The following is a 19,003-nucleotide window of genomic DNA, read 5'->3' on the forward strand; positions in this document are numbered from 1 at the left end:
CTGGTGAAGATGCTGTGGAAATTGTTGAAGTGACAACAAAGCAGTTAGAATATCACATAAACTTAGCTGATAAAGCAGAGGCAGGTTTGAGAGGATTGACTCCAATTTTGAAAGAAGTTCTACTGTGGGTAAAATGTGATCAAACAGCATTACATGCTACAGAGAAATCACTCGTGAAAGGAAGAGTCAATCAATGCAGCAAATTTCATTGTTGTCTTATTTTTAAAAATTGCCACAGACACTCTGACCTTCAGCAACCACCACCCTGATCAGTCAACAACTATCAACATCAACATCAAGGCAAAACCATTCACCAGCAAAAAGACTATGACTTGCTGAAAGCTCAGATGATGGTTAGCATTTTCTAGGAATATTTTTAATTTAAGGTATGCACATTTTTTAGGCATGATGTTATTACACACTTAATAGACTACAATATAGTATAAACATACTTTTATATGCACTAGGAAACCAAAAACTTCATTTGACTTGTTTTATTGTGATATTCACTTTATTGCTACGGTCTAGAACTGAAACCATAATATATCTGAGCTATGCCTGTATTCATGCTGCCCTTGGAGATGCAAAAGAACAGCAAAGAAGGGAACCCGGAACAACATTATTGACTAAATGGACCTAAGAGACATATACAGAACATTCTCTCCAATGATAATACAAAGTGTATTCTTCTCAACTGCACATGGAACATTTTCTAGGACAGACCATGTGTTGGGCCACAAAAGTTGGCAAATCTAGCAATGCTAAAATCATACCAACTATCTTCTCTGACTACAATGGCATAAAACTAGAAATCAATAACAAGAGGAAATTAAACAACACCCTCTTGAACAATAAATTAATCAAAGAAGAAATGAAAGGGAAATAAAAATGTTTCTTGAGACAAACGAATAAAAACACAACATACCAGTACTTGTGGAATGTAGCAAAAGCATTTCTAGGAGGGGAGGTCATAGCTAAATGCCTGCATTTAGCCAATTATACCAAATAAACAACCTAAATCTATAACTTAAGGAACCAGAAAAAGAAGAACAAACTGAACCCAATGTTAGCAAAAGAAAGAAAGAATTAAGAATAGAGTAGAAATAAATGAAATAGAAAACAGAAAAGCAATGGAAAAGATTAACCAAACTAAGAGCTGGTACTTTGAAAAGATAAAATTGACAAACCCTTAGGTGGACTAATGAAGAAAAAAAGAGAAAGTGTTCAAATAAATAAAATTATAAATAGAAAAACATTATAGTTGATACCACAAAAATTCAAAGGATTATGAGTCTACTAACAACTATACACCAAAAAGCTGAATAACCTAGGATAAGTAGAAAAATTCTTAGAAACATTAAACTTAGCAAGCTAAGTGAAAAAGAAATAGAAACCTGAATAGGTAAATTGCTACTAGGGAGATTGAATCAGTATTAAAAATCTCCTAATCAAGAAAAACCCAGGACTAGATGGCTTCACTGGTGAGCTTTACCAAATATTTAAAGAAAGTTTAACACCAATATTTATTAGGCCCTTCCAAATAACCCAGCCCCCCTCCCCCCCCCCAAAAAAACCCAAAAAACAAAAAAACTTAAAGAGGAGGAAACACTCCCAAACTCATTTTACAAGGTCAGCATTATCCTGATACCAAAACCAGAAAAAGACACTACTAGAAAACCATATTATATATTATATATCAGGCCAATATCTCTGATAAATATAGATGCAAAAATTCTCAATAAATTATAGAAAACTGAAGTCAGCAGCACATGAAGGGATCATTCACCATAATCAACCAGGATTTGTCCCTGGGATCCAAGAATGGTTTAACATATGCAAATCAATCAGTGTGATACATCACATTAATAGAATGAAAGAAAATCATATGATCACCTCAATAGATGCAGAAAAGAACATTTGACAAAATTCAATATCTATTTGTGATAAAATCTCTTAACAAATTAGCAGAGAAGGAATTTATCCCAATATAATAAAGCCCATATATGGTAGGCCTACAACTAACATCATACTAGGTGGTGAAAGGATGAAAGCTTTTCCTCCACGATCAGGAACTAAACAAAGGTGCCTCTCCTATTCAACACAGTATTGGAAGTTCTAGCAAGACCAATCAGACATGAAAAAGAAATCAAAGATAAAATTGAAAAATAAAATTGTCTCTATTCGCAGGTGACATGATTTTATATACAGAAAATCCTAAAAACTCAATAAAAAAAATTGTTAGATCCAATCATTGAATTCAGTAAAATTCCAAGATACAAAATTAATATGTAAGTATTAATAGCAATTCTATACATTAACAACAAAATTTCTGAAAAGGAAACAAAAAATATCATTTACTATACCATCAAAACCAATAAAATGCCAACTAATAAATTTAAAGAAAAATACAAGACATTGATAGAAAAAAATAGAAAAAGACACAAATAAATGGAAAAGTATCCCTGTTCATAGATTAGAATAATTAATATTGTTAAAATGTCAATACTACTGAAGGCCATCTGTAGATTCAATACAACCCTATCAAGATTCCAGTGGAATTTTTTACAAGTAGAAAAAACACTTCTGGGGTGCCTGTGTGGCTCATTTAGTGGAGTATCTGACTCTTGGTTTTGGCTCAGATAGTGATCTCTTGGTCATGGGATTGAGTCTTGCATCAGGCTTCAGGTTCATTCAGCACAGACTGATTCAGATTCTCTCTCCCTCTCCTTCCTGCTTGTGCTCACTTGCTCTTTATCTCAAACAAATAAATGAAAAAATTTTTTTAAAGATTTTATTTATTTATTAATGAGACAGAGAGAGAGACAGAGAGAGAGAGGCATAGACACAAGCAGAAGCAGGCTCCATGCAGGGAGTCTGACACAGGACTCGATCCCGGATCTCCAGGATCACACCCTGGGCTGAAGGCGGCACTAAACTGCTGAGCCACCTGAGATGCCCAAATAAATGAAATCTTGAAAAAATCCTAAAATTTATATGGAACCACAAAAGACCCTGAATTACCAAAGAAATCTTGAGAAAGGACAAAGCAGGGGATGTCATATTTCTTGATTTTAAGCTCTGTTATAAAGCTATAGTCATTAAAGCAGTATGGTTCTTACATAAAACAAATAGATCAATGGAACAGAATTGAGATCCCAAAAATAAACCCAAGCAAATATGGTCAAACAATATTTCACAAGACAGCCAAGTGTAGTCAATGGGGAAAAAGGAGTCCTTTAAAAAAATGGTGCTGGGATAATTGGATATTCACATGTAAAAGATGAAACTGGATCCATATCTCCTACCACTCATAAAAATTAACTCCAAATGGATTAAAGACTTAATGTAAGACTTGAAAACATGAAACTTTAGGAGGAAAACATTGGAACAAAGCTCCTTAACATAGGTCTTGGTAATGATTTTTTTTTTTGATATGACACATAAAGAACAAGGAATAAAATAAAAAATAAACAAGCTGAATTGCACACAAAAGAAATCATCAACAAAATGAAAGACAACGTACAGAATAGGAAACAATATATGTGAACTATATATTTGATAAGGGGTTAATGTCAGAAACATAAATAATTCATACAAACAATAGCAAAAAACCAAATAACCCAATGGGGGGAAAAAAAAACGGGCAAAGGACCTGAATAAGTGTCTTCAAAGAAGATGTACAAAAGGCCAACAGATACATGAAAAGATGCTCACGATCATTAGTTATTAGGGAAATGAAAAGTAAAACCACAAGGAGGTATGTCATGCCTATTAGAATGGTAATTACAAAAACACAAGTGTAAAATAAATGCTGGTGTGAATATGGAGAAATGTGCACTGTTAGTGTGATTTTAAGTTGGTATAATCACTAGGAAAATAGTATGGAAGATCCCCAAAAAAGTAAAAATAGAACTATTATATGACTGAGAAATTCCACTTCAGGGTATATATTCAAAGGTAGGGAAGGGATGAATTCAAGAAGCTATCTGTTACGCCCATGTTCATGGCATTATTTATGATACACAAGATATGGAAACTACTTAACAGTTCATTGATGAATGAATAAATAAGTTGTGATTATATATAGATATAGATACAGATATAAAATGGAATATTATTTAGCCATTAAAATGAGAAAACTCTACCATTTGCAACAACATGAATAGACCCTAAAGGCATTAAATAAGTGAAATAGTGAAATAAATCCCACAAAGACAGATACTCTATGATCTCATTTATATATGTAATCTAAAAGAAAAAGAAATCATAGAAAAAGAGATCAGATTTACGGTTACCAGATGCAGGGGTGGGGGTAGGGGGAGGAAGTATTGGAGGAAGGTGGTCAAAAGGTGCGAACTTCCAGTTATAAGGTAAGTACTAAGGATATAATGTAGAGCATGATGATTATGGCTAACCATGTGATATATAGGGAAGTTTTTAAGAGAGTAAATCCTAAGTGTTCTCATCACAAGGAGAGATGTTTATTCTTCTTTTATTTTTATTGTATCTACATGAGAAGACAGAAGTAGGTGAAGCTACTGTGGTCATCATTTCAGAATATATGTAAATCAACATATATTGAGGAGCCTGGATAATCCTACCTACCCACTCGAGACAGTGGCTAGTGCTAAATGAGTAGAGAATCTTCTCAAAAATGGTCAGCAATTTATGTTGTAGACCCCTTGGGCCTCTCACTAGAACCTTCTGAAAAGGCACATCCAGAGGACATTGGTATAAGCCAAAAAGGAGACTGGGAAGTCATCTGAACTTGGATCTTAAGAGTCTGTATCTTGGTTTAAAAAGGAAATTGATGATTATTTTCATCTCAGAGGAGTGATAATTTAATTTAACCTAGAATAGCCATGTTAACAACATGCTTCTAATTGTGCAAAATATGAAGACAAAAAAGGAAAGGAATCATATTAAGGAGAAACTTTAATCTTTTCTGTGAAGACAGAGAATGTTGCGTTTAAGGGACTCTCGCTTAGGTCTTCAGGTGTTCTGCAAAAGTAGATATTACAATAGGAGTAGGAAGGACAGGAGAGAGAGGGGAGCAGAGAAACAAGGTTTAAGAGAAGGTGGGAGGACAGGAAGTCTCATCAGCTCTTATCTGTATTATCCCTAGACCACCATAGCTATTCTTCTTATAGACAGTCTCTCCTCTATCCTGCACACCAAATTAATTATCCTAAAAATTGTTTCATCATGTCACACTATTGCTCAAATACCCTTCAAATGGTTCTTACTGAAAATCAAATCCAATTGCTTTCTCATGGCATTCAAGGTAGGGCTGCCAGATAAAATATAGGATACCCAGTTAAATTTGAATTTTAAATAAAGAGTAATTTTGCTTGGGACAAACTATGCCAAAAATTACTTGTTATTTACATGAAATTCAAATTTAACTGGGTATCCTTTAATTTTATTTGCTAAATCTGCAAATTCAAAGGCATTTCTAATCTGGTCCCAAACTTCCTTTGGAGTTTTATCTTCTTATAGCCCATTAAAGTGGATTTCCTGCCCTGTGAAATATACAAGGAATATTCTTGTCTCCAAGCCTGGCTCCTACTGGCACTCTCACCTGGAATGTCTATTTTATTTTTCTCTCTCTATCCAGCAAAGTACTATATCACAGTCCCTAATGAATATTCTTAGCCCCCGAGAAATTACATCTAAGCGATGTATATGTTCCTCATTCAACACTTGGTAAATACCCATAGTGTTTCTATCAACATTTTGACATTGCTGGTAAGGTGACATTTTGGGTTATTTAGGCCTTGAATTGTTATCCTTGTTTGCCTATTCATGTTCTAGATGTGTCCTTCCTTAAAGACATATAGAGACCCATCCTGAAGGCTTTGAGCCTCCGAGATTTCTGAGAGGTTCAATAGTCATCTAAGAATACAAATCAGGCAAATGAAGGAGCACGTTTTGAATCTAATTAAGAACCCGTATGTGTCACTCCTAAACCATGCTGTTGATTTTTGTTGATTTGACTCCTACTGAATTTTCTTTGAATTTTCCTTTCTATCTATGCATTCTATCCTACTATATGCTGTACAAGAGCCATAGCTACTAGGCTGGTTTCTCTGCCTGCAGTGTCTTTCCAAAGCCTCAGCCATAATTCACTGTACTCAAGACCATCACAAATCTTCCTAAAACAACTGAATGTTGTCCCTGCAAGTTCAGGAAACTTCATTCCTACAAGTGTATTGGCTTATTTTTCCAGGTTGTTGATTTTCTGATTCCCAGAGATTATTTTGTTTTAACTCATATCAATTCCTATTGTGTACATATTCTACTCAATTCATATTTTCTCTGAATATTCCCATTTCTTGTTTCCCTGTTCCATCTCCTGGTAACCCTCTTCTAGTTCCCCATCTTGAACAATCGAGGTCTTTCATCTCTATTCATATTTTATCTCCTTCAGAAAGCTTTCCTTGATTATTCCTCATCAGAAGTCATAGAACTTTAAGTTTGGGAGGAAGACCTCAGACTTTATCTCATATCATATTCTAGTTTGCACATTCATTTTCTGGATATATGTTTTATCTTCCTACTGGACACATACTTTAGGAAAGTTAGGGACATCGTCTCCATATCTTACCTTTCTTGCATTGTCTAGACTAGATTATCTGCCATTTCCTCAGAGGATATATATGCAAACATACATATACAACATATGCATACACATATGACTATATATGTTTTTACATATATATATTTAAATTCCCATTAGTTGAAACTGAACATTTCATATGTCGTATTAATTAATAAAATGTTTAATGTCTTATAGAGACAAGAAACAACTTTCATGGTTCTTAGATCTTAGTGAAATTATTACATTTTTAAGTATTCAGTTTCCTTACCTGCAAATGGGGAGAATGTCAGCTCTGACCTCAAGCTGTGGCCATGAGAGTGAATGACACAAAACATTCAGTGCAGCTTAAGGGCTCTTGAACTGTTTGAAGACAGTTCTAAGTAAAAGTGTGCTAAATAAATGAAAGATATTGGTGGAGAGGTACTCTATTTCCCACCATAACTAGGAAATGTGATCTAACTCACAGCACAAACAAGGCTATGAAAAGACAAAGTGCTGGGTAATGAGGTTTACTGGAGTCCAAATACAGAGAGCCAAGTACCTGAGTTCTGATAACTCTTACAAGATAACTTGTTGGGCCATTATTCATTACAAAACGTGGGGGGGAAAAACCCTAATGACTTTGAACCTTATTTTCTTTTTCTAATAAAAGTCATATACTGTAGTCTTTGAAAACAATATAAAGGAAGCCTAGAATTCTTGCCCAGTGCTTTGAAATCATCAGTAAAAATACCAAAGGGTATTCTTGTGCATAAAGCAGTTGTCACCCAAGCTCGAAGATGTAGGAAGGGGGAACAAAAACATCAGAAAGCCCTCAAAAATAAAGGAAACCACTTCTAATGTTCACTAAGGTTTGCTAACAGACTATTAGGTGTCCTGTGATACTCCGGTGTCATTTATTTGAAGGCAGTAAGTGAAACCTCTTTAGGCTCCCACGCTCCTTGCAGTCATGGACTTGTGTACTGCTGCTCTGTTTTCTTCACATCAGCTCAGCCGAGCCATGTACCCTCTTCAGCCTTCTCCACTCAGACAGCGGAGTTAATGCAGTTAGATTGCTCCTGGGCTTCTAGCCGGACTACTTCAAATGATATTACTTCCATTTGTGACGTGCATCACCAGCAGTGCTCACATTTGAGGGCAGCAGCAAACAGACATCTAAGTCCGCTTGCTGGAAGAGAAGCCGTGCTTCCCCACTGAAACGCAAGGCAGGGACAGGACTATAAATCTGTCATTTTCAACAGCGCTGCGGTGCCCTGGCCTCCACCTACCTGAATGGGACTCTTGAGCAAGGCGGATTGCTCCCAGTTGGCATGATTGGGAGAGAGCTTTGCTTATGGATCACGTGCCCATTTTGACAACATGGGATTGATTCACTCAGAGTAAAAAGTTAAATCAGGCCTTTCTTCTGATAACTGCCCTATTGTGAGAAAGTCCTCTTTGGGCCAAAAAGAAAATTTTTTTATAGCACCCATCACCCAGAATTCCTTGAGGATTAAAAGACATAATGGGGGAAGAGAAAGAGACAGAGACAGAGATACTGGAAGTGAAATATTAAGCTCAAGGGTGTGACAGTCAAAACTAGATAAAGAGTGCCCTGAAGCTGTTTGCACGGGCACTGCTCATATACGCAGATATTCACATGTAAACACGCAGGCAGGCCTTTCCAGTTTCATTCCTCACTCTTATTCCTGATTTTTAAATTTTATTCCTTGTAGAGTATTGTTTCTCAAATTATCTGTGTGAACTAATTTTTTAAAAAGTTTCCAATCTGACATAGAAATAAAATAGAAATTATAGACATTTAGAAATAAATTGAGAAATATTATAGAAATAATTGATCTGCAGATCATACTTCAAGCAATGATGCCATAGGTACATTGCATATTGCTTGGTACGGAGGATTATTCTAAAAAACATGGTCGAGGAACATAAAAGATTTTTGTTTGTGATAAAGTCAGTGACAAACAAACTATACTTCAATGCATTTAATTTGGGAAGAGTAGCCATTCCTTTTTCTCTGGTCCACTCATCAGTTTCAAACGTGCTGGGATATTTCCAGAAGACTAACAAATACTGAGCCAAAGAAGGGCTCTGTGGAGGCTATAACTTCTGTCACTTGTATTTTTGATCATCACAACAGATATTTTAGAGTTTACAAGGTCTAAGAAAATCTATTTCAGTATTAGGAAAATTTAACTTTAAATCTGTGATTCATTTGTACTTTTATAAGCTAGCCCAGTTAGTCACTTATTTCTGTTCCAATCAACAGAAACTCATTAATTCTTAGTATGATCGTACCTGTCAATGCACTTTTTAAAAGGTTCCCCCGATCAAAACTACCCTTCATCGCACCTCTCCCTCTGTATTTACTTCATGTATTTGGAAACCCTGGGCTTAAGGGTAGGCTGGGAACTCTATGAAAGACATGAAGATTCTCCTAAGTACAGAAGGTGAATGAATACATTAAGATATAATCTAAAAGAGATGATTCTAAACCAGGAATCACGGGAATGAGTTCTAATTATGGCAGCATTGCTTAAAGTCATAATACTATAGATTTTTCAAATTTAAAGAAACTCCTGAAAATCATGCTCAATTTCCTTATTTATAAATGTGAAAACTAGAATAGGGACTTCAGAGTAATTGTTCTGCAGTAGGGCCAAGAGTTTGGCTCAGAAGGCAAGGGGCAGTGATTAAACAGAAACAATTGCTGACTGATTTGCTTTTTCTCCACCTCAGATTTTGACTTCTGAAATTGAACAAATATAGATCTTTGTTCATTCACTCAGTTACCAACACTTACTACATATAATCTTATACGCAGAAGAGAACAGAGTTCTCCAGATGAAACAAGTCAAGTCAGGACCAGGCTATCTTACTGTCTCTACCATTGTTAGATACAGGTATAAAGCATACTGTTAGAGAAATATTTCTCCTATTTTTAATCCTTCTTCTTCAGTCACTCCCACTATACTTACTCAAAACAAAACAAAACAAAAACCCAAAAAACAAAAATTCAAGAAAAACCATATGGGAATATGTAATACAGACTTTTAAAAAGCCTGAAGATATTTGTTGGTAACAAAGGACAGCAAAAATTGGGCTAAGATATTTCTACACACATACATTAAGAAGAGACAAGAATATGAAGAGCTTACAGCAATTCATTTCAATGAGTTCAATAGAGATTATTTTAATACATAGTATTATCAGTCATTGATTGAGCAGCTACAAATGCTGGGCACTTAATAAATGTCATCATATTTTTTTGGTAAGTACCATATAGTGTATGATGGATTTGTAGAATGAAATTCAGTAAAGATAAATAATTTTGTCCATTTAAACAACTAGACAGACAGAGATTTAAATCCCAGGTGGTGGGGCACCTGGGTAGCTCAGTGGTTGCATGTCTGCCTTTGGCTCAGATTGTGATCCTGGGGTTCTGGATTGAATTCTGCATTGGACTCCCCATGGGGAGCCTGCTTCTCCCTCTGCCTATGTCTCTGCCTCTCTATGTCTCTCATGAATAAATAAATACAATCTTAAAAAAATTGATAAATTGAAAAAATAAATAAATCCCAGGTGGCTTAGTATGTGCCAGATATTACAGTAAGATTTATGCATGCACAACTTCATTTAATCCCCTCAACAAACTTCTAAAATAGGTATTATTGTAACTCAAATTTAAAGATGAAATTATGCACACTCATACTAAGAAATTTAGCTCAGTTAATATAATTCATAAGTCACAAAACTGGGAATCTGAATGTAGTGCCCATGCTGTATTCTCCAATACCCCTCTCCTCCTGGCAGCAAGAGGCAGGATACTCAACTAAACTGCACTCATGCCTAACCCATGATATTTTTGCAGTCCATTTTGACTTCCAAATGAGGTAGTGGAACTGGGAAGCAATGACCTTTCTTATCTAAGATGAATATATTTCCAATTATTGCATACTCCTGTCACATTGCATCATTCTACATTGCTTCCTAATTCACAACCCTCCAAATTGTCAGAATTTCACTGGACGCTTTAATTACTGAAGTTTATCTAAATAAAAAAAATTGTCAGAAGACTGATTTTGTACAGCTATCAAAGCAAATGCTAAATACTTTGTATGAGCTTATAAAAAAGTATTTAGTGAAAAGGTATAAACTTCTAGTTACAAGATAAATTAGCACCAGGGATGTAATGTACAACACAATGACTGTAGCTAAGACTGCTGTGTGGTATCTAGGGAAGCTGTGAACAGAGTAAATCCTAAGAGCTCTCATCATAAGAAGATTTTTTTTCCTTTTTCTCTTTTTTTTCTATGTTTATTGTGCTTATATGAGAAGGTGGATGTTAGCTGAGATTATTGTCATCATTTCCTGATAAACGTTAATCAAATCATCAGGCTGTGCATCTTAAACTTATAAAATAGTGTGTGTCCATTACTGCTCAATAAAACTGGAAAAAGATATTTAATAGACTTGCATTCAAACTTTTTTACTCTTCCTCTCCCCCCACCTGAAGGGATGGAATTTCTCTGGAGGTTTCAGAAGAGGTAGAAGGTGACTTGATGCAATCATTTTGATAGGGCAGAGCAACCCTTTTGTACACTAAAGATAAACTTAATTTGTTTTCTTCTTATCAGAGCAAGGACCCCCTAACACTATGTTATAAGATTAAACTTTTGTTCAAAAACATTTACTAAATGCCTACTCTGTGCTATGGTAGAAGTACAAGTGTTCATGGTTTCCACCCTCTCAGAATTCTGAACCAACAATTCATAAGGCACAAATAATTTATTCAATGAGAAAATAACAGCAGAAGTGTAGAAAATATTATGAGGTCACAGGTGAGTAAGTGTCCTTTTCCATCATGGGGGTAGGGGAATGCTCTAAGAGAAAAGGAGCCATTTTCATCTGTCTTTGAGGTATTAGCAACAGTTTACCAAGTGAGACAAGGGGTAGAGCAATCCAAACAGAGGGAGCAGCACAGATATTGAGAGTCTAGGAAATGCAAAACATGGAAAATAAAATGGTAGTTGTTAAAGGCTGTCATAAAACTGTAGGAAAAAGGGAAAATTCATAACATGGGATATCAATCATCCAAATATTTGATATTTTTTTTTAATTTATTTATTCATGAGAGACAGAGAGAGAGAGAGAGAGAGAGAGGCAGAAACACAGGCAGAGGGAGGGGCAGGCTCCATGCAGGGAGCCCGACGTGGGACTCGATCCCGGGTCTCCAGGATCACGCCCTGGGCCAAAGGCAAGCGCCAAACCGCTGAGCCACCCAGGCTGCCCAATATTTGATATTTTGTACATGTAATTTATAATGAGTGTCTGCTGAGTTTCTTTTTTTTGGGGGGGGGGTTACCATTCTTTGTTGGATCTTTAGGCCTAGTAAACACAAACATTTGGGCTTGCCTGTGCACATAGGCCTATGTAGTAATTCAGATATATCCTTTTTGCCTCAAAAAGGTAAATCAAACTCCAATAAAAAATATACCAAAAAAAGTTAAATTCAAGAATGATTTTTTCTATGGGGAAATGCAAAGTTTCAGTTGCTCTTCTTTGTAAACAATAATTCTCTCCTTACATTTGAGATATGGGGGTTGGGAAGTAGATAGGAAGAGAGATTGCTGGGGAGAATGGAGGACTCTTGATTAAAGATCTTATTCCCAGAGAGTTCATTCTTAATGCCAGGAGACAGAGGATTGATTACATTTGAATGCATGTGGACTCTATGCTTTTCTGATGTATTGTGGGTTATTTAAGGGTAGAGCATATGCCCTCAGAAATATTTGCATAAACATTTCAGCAAGATTCCACGATCTTACTTCTCTACATGACAGATCTGTGAACATTTCAGGAGCAGATTTCCACAGACACTGACTGAGATTTATTCTAGAAAATAAAAGCTCCAAATGTATGCTAATAGAGTAAGCATTATCCATGGTAGAGGGCATAAGCCAACCAATTAGCCAATGAACAGGAATAAAAAAGAAGAATATCTAACTTCCTAAAGACAGAGACTCAGAGAAGTTCTATGTTTCTCAAGTTTTTTTGTTTTTGTTTTTGTTTTTGTTTTTGTTTTTGTTTTTAGTGTGTTGGTATTTATGCAGCAACTTTTTAGGAAGACTATAAAACAATAAACGTTGACTATGAAGTAATCACAAAGTGCAAACAAGCCAAAAGAAGAAAAACATAAGTTGCACTTCCAAAGCATTCAACAGTTGTTCTTGTTGTTTTCTGATTATATAAGGAGTAATCTAGGCTTGTTATGAAACATTTAAAAAATACACAACCACGTATTCCCACTACCCCACTGTTAGCAATCTGTTGCAGAATATTCCATCTTTCTTTTCTTCTTTTCTAGGTATGTGTGTGTGTGTGGGGGGGGAGCGTGTGTGTGTGTGTGTGTGTGTGTGTTATTTCTTTCATAGATAGGGAGTTTTTGACATTGTCATCTGAATGTACGCATCCACATCTTGGATATTTTTTTAGAGATGACTCCCTGTTACCCCACTGTTCCTAACTTACTGACTTATCTATTTTGGTATTTTTTAAAACTCTGGATTCCTCCAATAGACCTATCTTTTTGTTGCTCAAGAAGGCATGAGAAGCTGTTATGCAAATACTGGATACTGTTCATGTTTTCTTCTTGTTTTTAAGGCCATGAATAAATTTACTACTCCTTGGGCAGTTCTTTTTTCCTTTGTTAGGTGAGTCGGTCATTCTGAATATGCAGAAACACACATTCACTCCCCAACCCATGACCTTATAATTAGGAGATACAAACAGATACACCTTGAAATCTAATACTACTAACAAAAATAATACAAACTATACTCTTCTAACAGTGTCAAGTCATATAACTACTGAAAATATTTGCTAAGGAATATAAGGAGGTTTCACTATTTTCTTCTCTATTTTCCCCTCATGCTTCTCAAAGAGAACTATAGTCTGGTAGAAATTTCAGGTCCAAGGTGATTTCTACATTAGAGTTCCTGAGACGAGAATAGAGAAGGATCTCAGTCTAAAAGGTGATAGCCCATGAGAAATTACCATGAGTTCATATAGAAATGGAAGAAAGAGAATTGGTCCTCTAAGTCCCAGAGTGTCTTTCACATAGACAGTTGACCCTATGGAGATTTCCATGTTCTTGAAATCTGATTTTACTTAATCTTTTCCTAAGGAATTACCAGCATATTCTTGCACTCTTTTTGATAGCGAATCCCAGTAGAGCTGAGCCATATGTTACCCCTTAGTTCTTAGAATAGAGTGCTTAGGTTGGTACTTTAGAAGCTCAAGATCTATAAATAACTCCTTGAGGAAACACCCTTATATATGAGAATCTAACCTAAAAAAAGACTGACATTTGGATATTGGTCAAAATATTACTCCTTCGCATTAAAGTATGTCATCACAGTGTCATAATATTGTGACACTTTAGGGTGTCACGTCAGATCAACCCCCACAAAGTACCAGTCTAAGCAATCCACTTACACAGATTTGCACAAAGGAAATCCTTCCTGATATTCTAAAGGGTGATGAGCAGCTTGAAGAGAGGGCAGTGTGTAATTTATGCACTTGATTTGGAAACTGGCCAACACAGTTTCGGAAGATCGACACAGAAACTGCTCATCAAGCTGATTAACAAACACAAACAAGGGATGATTCTTGTTAACAGCACCAGGTTGGGAAATACCAAAATATTGTGTTTCCCATTAGACACTTGCAAGACTAGCCCTGGGCACCACTTCAGATGTGTTATTGTTTTTGCTGCTAGCCTTCTCCAGGTGGGATGAGGATTTAATTCAGAATAGAGAGCCTTGGCATTTCTTTTTACCTCATTATTTGGGAGGGTGTGAAAAATTTTATATAATAAGAGAATGATTCTCAACTCTGGTCGCATATTAGATTCCCTTGGTGTTATGTACTAAATGTTCTCTGAAATCCATATGTTGAAACCCTGATTCCAATATGATGATATTTGGAGGAGGAAAATTTGAGAGGTAATTAGGCTATTGGAATGGAATCTTATGGATGGGATTAGGGCCCTTATCAGATAAAGCCAGAGAGCTAACTCACTCCTACCTCATGTGAGGATGCAGAAAGTCAGCAGTCTACAACCTGGTGGAAGGTTCTCACTGGAGCCCACCCGGGCTGATATCCTAACCTTGGACTTCAGCATCCAGAATTATAAGAAATAAATTTCTGCTGTTCATATGCCACTCAGTTTATAGTATTTTGTTATAGCAGCCTGACCTAAGACATTTGGGGAACTATTACAGAAATATCAATGGTCTGGGTTCCCACCACCAGTGATTTTGATTTAATTGATCTGTGGGTGGGAAAGGGGCCACACACTGGTATTTTCTGAAAGCTTTTCAGATGATTGTAATGTGCAGGCAGTTTCATGGGCTACTTGAAGTGTAATCTTCAAATCCTCGGCACCAGCCCTATCTGGGGGCTTGTTGAAAAGACAGAATTGGGCTCCACGTTGATTTACCAAATCAGAATCTATATTTTAACATGATCCCCAGATGAATTAGGCATGCATTATATTTTGAAAAGCACTGCCATAGAGAAAGGAAATAGAATAATAGACAGTTACCATTATTTGATAAGAAAATGATCCTGATGAAAATAATAATCACAGCTAGTGATTATTAGGTGTTTACTGTGTGCCAGGCACTTTTTCTAAACACTTCGCATGCATTAACCCCTTTAATTTTCAAAGCAACTCTGGGAGAGATTTATTTTTATTATCTCTGTTTTCTTTCTCCCCCTCTCCCTCAGTTCTGTTGAGATAATTGACATATAATATTGTCAACATTTAAGGTGTACAACATAATGATTTGATATATGGGCATATTGTGAGGGAATGATCACAATAAGTTTAATTAACATATTATCTCACAAATAGTTATAAATAGTTTTCTTGTGATGAAAACTTTTAAGATATATCTGTTTAATCTCTATTTTTTGAATGAAAAAGCTGAGGGAACTTGAGTAAGTTCTCACAGCTATTGATGGCAGATTGGGCACCTGCAAGAACTTGTCTTCTTTCTATTAAAAAATAAAACACACAGCTTTGCTGTCAATGATGAATTAAATTGAATGATTTGACATTGTAACATGCTGGCCTATTTTAGCAATGCTGACTCCATAGCAATGAAAGTCTACATGAAACGTGAATGGCTTTGCTATCATTATCTATAAAAAATCATAGTTAACATAGCCAAGATGAATACCCAGTAAACTTAAGATAATAGGCAACCTAAGGACACTGTTATCTTCAAGGTACTCAAGGATCCAGATCAGATTTAAGATTTTGCGTTTGAATATTAACTTCACTCCAGGATTAGGAAACCCAGTTGATCTCAGTGAATGCCACAGAGTACTAAGTTACATCCCCAAAAAGGAGATATGGAGCTGATGCTTTTTTTTCTTTTCTTTCTAAGAACTATGAGAGTTGCATTTTGGGAGTTCTTTTCTCAAAACAACAAGGTCTCTCTTGGTCAATCAAAAATAAATATTATTCTATTAGGTGCTAAAGAAATATTTGTTGAGTTAATGAATAGGCATACAAAGTACCTTTCGAAGGAAATTTTACTGTTTTTTTTTTTTTTGAGATTACATCCTCACAGCTCTTGAAGTGAATATGGTCCGTACATGTCTACATTTGGCACATGTAGACTTTTTTTCCGCAATGAGCCAACATCAAGTATCAGGGGATTTCACTTATAAGCATACAGACATAAAATCCAGGCTTCTAGTTTTTCTTTTAAAGTTGGAAAATCTGGCAACGCTGAACCTGTGTTCCTATGTGCAATAATCGTCCAATACTGCATGGGCATTCTCATAGTAGTGAAACATATGTTAACCAGTTACCTGTAATGGGCTGAATGGTAGCCTCCGGAAATATAGGTCTGTGTTTTAATTACCCAACCCTGCAAATATATATATATATATATATATATATATATATATATATATATATATATATATATTTATGGTAAAATAGTGAATGATGCCTCAAAAGGCAAAAGAGGTGATTAAATGTGATCTTGAGAAGAGAAGCTTATCCTGAATTATCTGGCTGGATCCTCAAGGCCCTCACATGTATCCTTACATGAGAAAGGCAGAGACAGACACACAGAGAAGCTGGTGAAGGTGAAGCTGAGGGAGATGTAGTTGCAAGCCAAGGAATGCCAACAGCCTCCAGAAGCTAGAAGAGTCAAGGAACAGATCCTCTTATAGAGCCTTCAGAGGGAGAAATGCCCTATGGATACCTTGATTTTAGATTTCTGGCCTGAAGAACAGTGAAAGAATAAATTTCTGTTGTTTTAAGCCATCCAGGTTGTGGTATTCTGTTATGGCAACTCTAGGAAACTAATATACCACGACTTGATCATATACGCCTATAGATTTGCACAAGTGAAATCATTTACCTTTTATTAGGACATAGACATTTTTGTTGGATAAAATGGACAAAGTAAGACATCGTAGCAACAACTCCTGCCTCCTAGGGCATGGCATCCTCCAAATCTAGGCATTATCTCTTAGAATAGATCTAGCTGAAATTTGTTTATTTTTGTTCTCTGCCAGGACACTGTTATCTTACTTTAAAGTTGGGCTTTCAGATAGATTTATATTTTTATATTCTGTCTTTATAAAATGCCAGAAGGAATGTATTTCCCATCATGTATGAAATAAATAATATAGGCAAATAATCCTTGGAGATTGAGAACTCCATAGACCTCATTTTACAAAGGAGAAAACTAGACCCAGGGAGAAAAATGAGGCACCCAAGGTCATAGACACAATTAGGGCAGAGTCAGACGTAGACCTTTTCACTCTGGGTTCATTGTTCATTTCACGTACCTTTCATGACCATCTTAGTTCTAATTCTTACTTTTTGATCACTAAAATAAGGTTCACTATGAGATCAACTAGTAGAATGCCCATTTTTGTTAAAAAAATAAGTATGGATAAGCCCTCAGTCTATGAAAAGAAATGCTTTAGGTCCACCTCCAATCAGGACCTTTTTCTAAGCAAATTAACTTATCCAGAATATTTAAGTCATTTCATGGTTAACCATTAAAAGGTTCCATCATGATATATGTAGTGTCTAATACACTAAAGAGTAAGGATATGAAAAGAAATTGTACAGAAACAACTCAGTTGGTGACTTTCTCAAGGGAAGAGAGAAATGCAAGAAAATATGTCCTAACCCACTTACTGGAAAGATTTGAAAAGTGTTAGGAAAACCTGAAAAACATGATTGTGCTATACAAACTGAGGATTAATATGGGGAGTCCAGCAGTCAAAGGATACTATAAATTAATATTGTGTACCAATGTTCTTTTGGTATATGAAAAAATAGAGTAAAGCTTTTCAATTAAAATTTTTTTCTAAGGATAATTTTTTTAGAGCAATCACAGACACTCCAATAAGGCAAGAGCTGACTGATAAAGTGTTGCATTAGCTAACTTTTACACCTTTCTAAGCCTCAGGTGGCCAAGTCACATTTGGACTCTATTCTGCATAAATTTCACACTCCAACACAACAGCAATATTTTCTTTAATGCTGAGCCCAAAGCTCCCTAAAAACACATGGAGTCTGCATTGCTGGAACTAATTCATGAAATAATAAGGATTTCTGCAATCGGTCAGAAGGCATATTAAAATGCCATGTCAATATTTGACTGTGCCAAAAACCCACCATACCCAGTGATAAGTTTGATTCACTAATGCCCACTATAACACATATATGATAAATGCTTCTCCAGAGTTCCTGGATAAATTCATTGGCTTTTTATCACATCTAGTTCTAGCCATACCACAGCCTGTTTATTCAAAGTCAAGAATACTCAGAATTTGAGTCTCATTTATATATTTCTCTTTTAGAGAGTGTAGGTGCTAGAGATAAAACCAACTGACCCTAACCCAAGGCAAAAAAAAAAAAAATCAAATATTTGAATACAGAAGTACTTGCTTTTTACTGGCTCAAACAATGGATTTATTTTAAACCACTTAATCTGAGATACTGAAAATTAATTTTGGCAATCTTTGTCTCTGGCTATGAATAGCCTGGATGTTGTTTATTTCTGAGACCTATCTATCATGGCACATGATTGTCTATAACACCTGCTACCCTTCTGTAATGCTCAGCTTTATTTGACCATGTTATTGCCTATTTGACCATTGTGTCATTTCCATCACACCAAACCTTGGCTAATTACCTAGAGGTGAGCCCTGATTTATAGGCAGTTTGTGGCAACATGATCTGGCACCAAAAACAAACAATAAAAAACTTTTTTTTAACAATAAAAAACTTAATCGAGCCAGTATTCCAGGAATTTGAATTCATGTTAGGAAAAGAATTAAGTAGTTAAGAATTAG

The 19,003-nt window shown here is 35.8% G+C and overlaps 1 protein-coding gene across 3 annotated transcripts in view; it reads right to left on the reverse strand.

The window, feature by feature from the left end:
* Positions 1–19,003, reverse strand: part of TENM2 (teneurin transmembrane protein 2) — a 1,505,907-nt gene that overhangs the window by 689,799 nt on the left and 797,105 nt on the right. The gene's annotated exons all lie outside the window — the stretch shown is intronic.

This window comes from Canis lupus, chromosome 4 (genome assembly GCF_048164855.1).
Source record: "Canis lupus baileyi chromosome 4, mCanLup2.hap1, whole genome shotgun sequence".
Taxonomy (NCBI): domain Eukaryota; kingdom Metazoa; phylum Chordata; class Mammalia; order Carnivora; family Canidae; genus Canis; species Canis lupus.